General features: G+C 33.4%; 1 pseudogene; it reads left to right on the top strand.

Annotated features, from left to right (window-relative positions):
- The first annotated feature begins 6,825 nt into the window (after window positions 1–6,825).
- On the top strand, window positions 6,826–7,956 carry LOC149247947 (protein BPS1, chloroplastic-like; annotated as a pseudogene).
- The last annotated feature ends 365 nt before the right edge of the window (window positions 7,957–8,321 follow it).

Below are 8,321 nucleotides of genomic sequence, written 5' to 3'. Positions count from 1 at the left end.
AACTTCTATGTTTCAATTTAGGTTTTCCTTGGAGAGTTTATTCTCCACACACCTATTCCAAGGCCTTAAATTCTATATACTAATTGATGTATCTATGATGAAAATAAATATCTTGTTCATTTGAGATTAAGCACTTTATTTTATTGGTTGTTATTTAGGTCACAGATTGTGGATTTGAAGCTTATGATGTTCTGACACAAAAAGAAACTAATATAAAACTAGGATACATGTAAATGAAACTTCTTTTTCTTCGATGAAAAGTGATCCCTAAAGGTTTCTACGATAAATCTATCAAAGCAAAACTCTTTTCTTTTTCTTTTAAACATGCTCACACATTCTACATCTAATCAAAGGAGACTAAAAGGCCTCAAATAAAAACTATCCTGATGCATACTAGAATGGCTAGATGCAAGATTCTATGGGATTCTCTAAACAAACAAATGTTTTCTTTTAATATCCTAAAGTCAAAATTTAACCAAACAAGGAGAATAAAATGTCCAAGAAAAATATCTCCTAAGCGAAGAAAATTTCAACCTCAAACAAAGATTCCCAAACTAGTTGATAAAAAAAAACCGAGAACCAAAAGGAAGAAAAGGATATTTTTTTTCTTTTCTTTTCTTTTTAAGGAATTTAAATAAAAGTTTCAAGAAGGCAAAGAAATCAATCACCTCAAGATCAAAATCAAGCGAGTAGACTCCAAACTTCACAAGATAGTAAACAATCAACATTATGATAAGACCAAAGTGACTAAGGGATCAAAACACTTGAACAAGTTGACCTAAAGGAGACCTAAAAGATAAAGAAAACAAAAATATTTTAGAGAACCAAAATACTTTACTGAACCAAAATCGCAAACACCCTTCCAAAATAACCAAAAAGAAACTCAATTAGGCAAATTCAAAAATGAAAAATGAAGCAATGAAAAGATTGGATTATAAGGCAAGTTGACAGCCAACTTACTATTCCAGAGGCATAGAATAATCTGACACTTTGCCAAAAGGTCTGAAATCCAAACTAAGAATGCAAAACTTCAAAAAATTGCAAACCCTAGGTTGAAAAATATTTTTTCAAAAAGAGACAAAAAAACCGACACCAGCAAGAAACAAGACTCTTCCAGGCTACATACGACTCTAATAGAGCAAGAAAACCTGGCGACTCCCCCAACCGAAGGAAAAATTTTGAAAATATTCCAATTTTCTGAAATATACGTGACTGTGTATAAGTAGAGTCCCATCTACATGCAACTATTTCTAAATAAATACATGTATATGAGGGTTTCTTTGGAAGAAACCACATGTGTACACATATGTATACAAATAAAAGTGCATATATGCAGAAAAATAGGGAAAAATAAATAGTACAAACTTGATCTAGAAGATCGGAATGATTTCCCAAATAGGAAATGAGTCAATAATACTAAAAATCCAAGAAAAAATATAGAAAAACATAGATGAAGGAAAAAAATAACCATTTTAAGAAATACAAGACTGTATTCCCTAGTGGAGGTTCCAGTTCTGTTGGCAGGAAAAACTTCCCTAAGGTAATGTTAGGCCTCTATACTACTAGTGTAACCCCTTATTGTTATTATTAAAACCCCCTTATTATATTTTTGTACCCATGTAGTCCCCATATTATTACTATTGTGCCCCATAGAAGCCCACTATTGTTATTATTGTGCCCTTACATTATTATTGTTATGTCGGCTTTGATTATATTATGACTCCTTAGACTCCTATATATAGAAAGGAGGTATTGTAATTTGTACCATCCAAGAATTGTTCATTTGTGTAATGTAAAGGAGGTTGCCTCATAGAAGAACCTTATTTCTAAGGTGTTCATCTATCTTTTCTATCTTTTTGTGATCTGGTTTCATAACATTTGGTATCAAAACTTTGGATTCTAGGGTTTTTGCTGCTCCAAACAGGTCATCGTTGAATTTTCGCTTTAGTTTTTTTTTTGCAACGTTTCAGAAGCTAAAAATAAAACCCATTTGAGATGAAATCTCGCTGAACCTTGGGTCCGACTTTCAAAGCTTCCCTCACTATATTTTTATAGATATGGTCTGAGGAAGTTACAGTTTCTGCAAGCTCCAGAATTTCATCTAAAACATGTCATCATGGAATTTTCGCTATAACATTTTCGCTACGAAGTTTCAAAAGTTAAAAAAGAAAAAAAAAACATATTTGAGAAGAAATCGGTTTTAACCTCTGATCTGAATTTCAAGTCTTGTCCCACTATATTTTCAAATATATGATCTGAGGAAGTTAGGGTTTTTGTAGACTCCCAAATTACATCTTAAATAGGTGACCTTGGGAAAGTCGTCATAACTTTCTCTCTAAGAATCATATTGAAATTTCATCAGAATTTACAGAAAGAGGACAGACCATGGTTTGTTGTGTGTATTTTTCGGATTCAACTGTCAAAACAGTGACACGTGGTACGTCATACAATTTCGCTATTATGAAAATGTGTATAATCCGGTCATCTTGGGATATTGTGCATAACTCTTTCTTGGAGAATCCAATTTTGATCAGACTAGTTGCATTGGAAATAGGACATAGAGGACTACTTCATGTTGCGATTTCAAAACTGGAGGGTTTGAAATTAAAAAGTTACAGTCATTTCAAGATCGAGCTCCTAAAATCAAGAAAACGTGAGATGAAGAAGTCTGATGGCAAGGATCCGGTAAATTGGATACTACAGATGGAGAAATATTTTGATCTACATGGTGTACCACTGTTACAAAAGGTATGTATTCCATCTAATTATTTAGAACCGAATCAATTTTTATGGTATAAAGAGATTTTTTCCTGTAAACCACTTGTCACATGGTAAATTTTCAGGGAGGAAATGATAGCACAATATGAGGATACAAAGAGAAACACCTTCTTTAGCCAATTGATAAATCTCAAACAAAAGTGTTCAATGGCAGAGTACATTGAGAACTTTCAAAAATTGAATATAAGGGAAAAGGATATTCCAGAGAAGTAGAGGATTGATGTCTCCATAGGGACTTTAAAGGATAATAATCAACATGAGGTTTGTCTTTGGGAACCTGATTCATTGGAGAAGGCATTCAGGTTGGCAAGAAAAGTGGAAAGAAAATTTATGGAAACAAGTAATTATACCCCTCACAACTATAAACATGGAAATGTTGTTTCTTCTAGCCTTCCACAACCTACAAGGGTGACACCACAACAATTGGATGCAAAAAGAGAAGGAGGGCTTTGTTACAATTGTGATAGCAAATGCATTAAAGGTCATAAGTATGCTGAGAAGAAATTATTTTACCTAGATTATGAAGAGGGGGAAGAAAAGGATCAAGAAACATTGAAAGAAGAGGATATACACTAGGAACCAACCCCAGAGAAAGAAGAAATGAATCTGACCATCTCTTGTAAAGCATTGGAGAGAATTACCACTCCTCAAACTCTTAAGATAGAAGGACATATCAAGAAGAAAAATGTTCAAGAAGTGAAATATCACATCGAGAAAGAAGAAATGAATCCAACCATATCTTGTAATGCATTAGCTTGAATTACCACTCCTCAAACTATCAAGATAGAAGGACATATCAAGTAGAAAAATGTTCAAGATGTGAAAGATCACATCGAGCATCAAGAAATGAATCTGACCATATCTTGTAAAGCATTGGAAGAAATTACGACTCCTCAAACTCTAAAGATAGAAGGACATATCAAGAAGAAAAAGTTTCAAGTAGTGAAAGGTCACATCGAGAATCAACAACAAGTTCTCCAACTTTTAAAGGATAACGCCACTTTGGTGGAAAATCGAATGAAACAACAGGAAGATCAACATCACAGTGAAAAATGTTTTGATGTAGGTGATTAGATATTTTTACGGCTACATCTCAAGCAAGCTATTTATGAGAAGGAAATGTTGGCAATACTACATGAACTTAAGAAATGGCGACCTTACCAAATATTATCAATCATGATAGTCTTAAATACTTTTTCAGAAAAAATATTATCTTTAGAAAAACATAAAAAATGGGTCACAAATATGTTGGGTTATGAATGTTAGATCATCTACAAAAAAGGGAAGAAAAATGTTGTTGCATATGCACTCTCAAGAAAGGATGAGGATGTGGATGCATTGTTTTGTGCTATTTCTATTATCCGACCAGATTGGATAAACAAAGCAAGGGATGAATGGAAGAAGGACGAAGAACTGTGGCCACTCATTCAAAAGTTGCAGGAGATCCCAATTCAATCAATATTGCCAGATCTTGAAGAGGAAGGAAAAATCATATTGGAACCTAGAGCAGTCACATAAACAAGAACTCGATAGCTACGAAATTGATCAATTTTAGAGCATCTCATCAAGCGGAAGAACTTACCCACTAAAGATTCCACATGGGAGGACAATAATTTTATACAGAATCATCAAGAACTACTCAAGCGTTGAGGACAACACTTTTTGAAGGAGAGGAGCATGTTAGGCCCCTATACTACTAGTGTAACCCCTTATTGTTATTAGTACAACCCCCTTATTATATTGTTGTACCCATGTAGTCCCCATATTATTACTATTGTTCCCCATAGAAGCCCACTATTGTTATTATTGTGCCCTTAAATTATTATTGTTATGTTGGCTCTGATTATATTATGAACTGTTAGACTCCTATATGGAGAAAGGAGGTCTTTTCATTTGTATCATCCAAGAATTGTTCATTTGTGTAATGTAAAGGAGGTTTCCCCCTTGAAAAGTCTTATTTGTAAGGCGTTCATCTATATTTTCTATCTTTTTGTGATCTGGTTTCATAACGGGTAAGGGTTGAACACCTCAATAGATCGAAGGAAAACAATCAACAAGAAGCATACATTCAAGCAAGAAAATTATGTAAACTGCTAAAGTCAGGTTTAAGAGGAGTACCGATAGGTCCTACATTTGATGTCGATCTCATAGGGTCCGAACCCTATGCTTCCTCCAAAGTGATCAGACCTGCAATATAATTCATAGAAACATATACATAACAAGGAGTTCATAGTACATGTATAATAAAATGTTATATCATAAAGAATAAACATATTAATCATGATATATTAGACATGAATCATAAAAAACATGAGATCATAACATTTCAGGAACAAGACAAAGCTTCTTTATTGATATAAGCAAATAGGAGTGGAAGAATACAACCTGATCTGATAATGGCAACCAACAAAACTTTCCTCTGTATCTGTCCAACTCAAGCCTCAAAGATCACCTCTCAAGCATGTTCAAAAGGATGTCATATAATGGAACATGAACATCTTTGCAAGGAAAGAAGGGTCTCCTATGACAGGGAGTGCAAGAGGCACATGGAAAATCAGGTTTGATATAGGGATAAAAAGGACTATAATGTTGATATCCTATCACCTTCTATGCTTTATACCTTCCTATTACGTGTATAAATACAACCAAAAATCACTTGATTCAGTTAGGCCATGGGCTTCCGTAGGTGGGCTTTCTGTAAAACCCGTAAACCTCGCCTGAGAAATAGGATTATTTTTTTAATTTTTTCATATTTTAAATTATGTATGTGGGTTTTATATTATGGTACCTTCATGTGCACATGCCTTTTAAAGAGTAGAGTTACGTATGGAATCAAAAACATTATTTTTTAATAAATGATCAAGTATGAATGGGAAAGGGTTTCCCAAGGCCATATCAAAGAATCATAACTACAAGAGTGTGGAATGATGCTATAGCAAGGGAGAAAAATGGTTTGTCCCAATCCAACAAGAATATTGAGAATTGTGCTTCCGTGTTAGAGGTTATGTGTAAAACTATTCAACTAAGGAAGGTGAAATCCTCACCCAAGAGTAGAGTTCTATTGAGGGCTATATATGGGGTTAAGGAAACAACTATATTCATATGTAGTATTGTTGTATCTATCTTTGGGGGTTCTTCGGGTCCATTGGTGGACTTAATAATTCTTAATCAGTTTTTGTAGTCAGTTTCATTTATGACGTTGTAACAAGAAGTGAATGAAGAAATCAAGGGTGGGTTTTCCATGGGTCGTGTTATGGTTCTTAAAGATATGGAGAGTTTGAATGAAATAGTTAAGAATCTTCCCTTAGAGGTTCTAATGTTATCCCTAGAAGTACTAGGAGTAAATGAAAGACAGTTTCAGCTCATAAAGGGGTCAAAGCAAGCATAACAGATAGACAAGTAGTTGAAGAATTACAGAAAAGTTTTCTTTCCCAAGGTTTAGATCCTTTCACATAAAATATCAATGAATGTTTCGAGATTATTCTTAAAGGAGGAAATTTTTTTCTTCATAGCCTTAAATTTTTTGGAGATAATGACATGTAAATTGAAGATGGACTCTTTAAAATGTGAACAAATGAAGTTGATTAGAGACAAAAGTTGTATTTTCATGTATTTTTTATTATTTTCATTTTCCACAAGTGATCGCTTCTGATAAGGCTTTTTTTTGGGAGAATATGGTTAACTCTTTGTATTTATTTTTCTTGATATATACCAGGTAATATATGGGTATTAACCATGCTTTCGTGTCTCTATGGATGCAGCTTTGCAATTTTTATTTTAACGGATTACCAAGAATTACATCTAACATGCAAGTGTCGATTAGGTAACAGTAACATATTCACAATTAAATAAATTGTTCAAAGCCTTGAGGGGTAGATCAAAGTAGACGCAAGAATTACATAATAGAGCATACCAGTGTTGTGTTATCAAACCTTTGGTTGACACTGATGAATATTTTGTTCAAAACATTTATAAGTAGGAGTGCTTCTACATGTTGTTTCCTTTTTATCCCTTCAATTGTTAGAGGAGTTAGCACTTTATCTGACCATGAGTCATCTTCATGATGATAACTCCATGTCCTCGCTCTTTAGAAATCCTTTTAGAATGCTTAGTTGTAAACAGTAATTCAATTCCTCTACAAGGGTTAATCAGATATCGAATGGTTTTGATATTGCTTTATTACAAAGCTTAGAGCATCTAAAGATGAATAATATAAAGGATTTTATAGATCTAGCATGGATGCAATAGGCCATGGAATTATTGCTCACAATGCATACTGATATGAGATCCTTAGTTGTGGATCTTTGGTTTCCTAAAGAAAAATGGGATAAAAAATGGATTGATCAATATGTGGATGACACTATAAATCAGCTTGAGATTTCTATTGCACTGAATGTTGAAATCTCATGTCTAGATCAATGCCATCTTATAGTCCCGTATGTATTCCATTTTATAAATTTATTTAATGGAATGCCATCACTTGACAAGTTATTTCATGTCAAATGTCATTTGCGAGAATTGTTTGGAGAAACAAAAGTCGGGGAAAAAAATGGTGTATCCCAAACACCAAGTAATATTTAGAATTGTGTTGCCATATTAGAGGCCATGTGTAAAAGCTATCACCAAAGGAATGTAAAATCCCTGACGAAGAGAAAATTCTTATTGAGGGCTATATATGGTGTGAAGGCAACAACTATATTTATTTGTAGTATTATTGTATCTGTCTTTACGGGTTCTTCTAATTCATTGGTGGACTTAGGAATTCTTGATCATTTTTTGTGGTTAGTTTCATTTATGACATTGCAAAAAGATGTGGATGAAGAAATCAAGGGTGGGTTCGCCATGGGCTGTGTTGCAGTTCTGAAGGAGTTAGAGAGTTTGAATGCAACAGTTAAAAATATTCACTTAACGATTCATATGTTATCCCCAGAAATACCAAGAGGAAATGAAAGAAAGTTTCAACTCACACAGGGATCAAAGCAAGCACAATAGATAAGACAAGCAGTTCAATAATTACAACAAAGTGCGTATTTTATTTCCCAAGGTTTAGATCCTTTCACAGAATACATCAATGCATTTTTCCAGATCATTCTTAAAGGAAGAAATGCTTTGCTTGAAAGCCTCAGATTTTCTGGAGATAACAACATGCAAATTGAAGATGAACTGTTGAAAAGGTGAAAAAATGGAGTTTATCAAAGACAAAAGTTTTATTTTCATGTAATTTTTATTGTTAGATGGGTTTCCATCTACTCCCATAAGTTAATAGTGCATTGTGGTGTGTGTTCTTCTTAAGGCTTACTACTGGTTTTTCATATGGATCAGTTTTTTACCATATGTATTTGTATATATTGATGGACAAATATATGTAATATTTGAGTTGTCAAATATATACATAATCTTTGAGTTTTTAAATATATTTATAATATTTGGGTTTTGTGATCCTCACTTCATAGAGTATTTTGTTTTGTCACATATTGTCATTGTATTTTATTAGTGTTTCATATCGATAGTTCTTTCAAAGAATCAAATATGATTCCATCTCT

Source organism: Pinus tabuliformis, chromosome 7, assembly GCF_031772625.1.
Source record: "Pinus tabuliformis cultivar Carrire ecotype Pingquan chromosome 7, CPIR1, whole genome shotgun sequence".
Classification (NCBI taxonomy): Eukaryota; Viridiplantae; Streptophyta; class Pinopsida; order Pinales; family Pinaceae; genus Pinus; species Pinus tabuliformis.
Note: the sequence above shows the minus strand (reverse complement) of the source record. Positions and strands in the feature narration are given on the sequence as shown.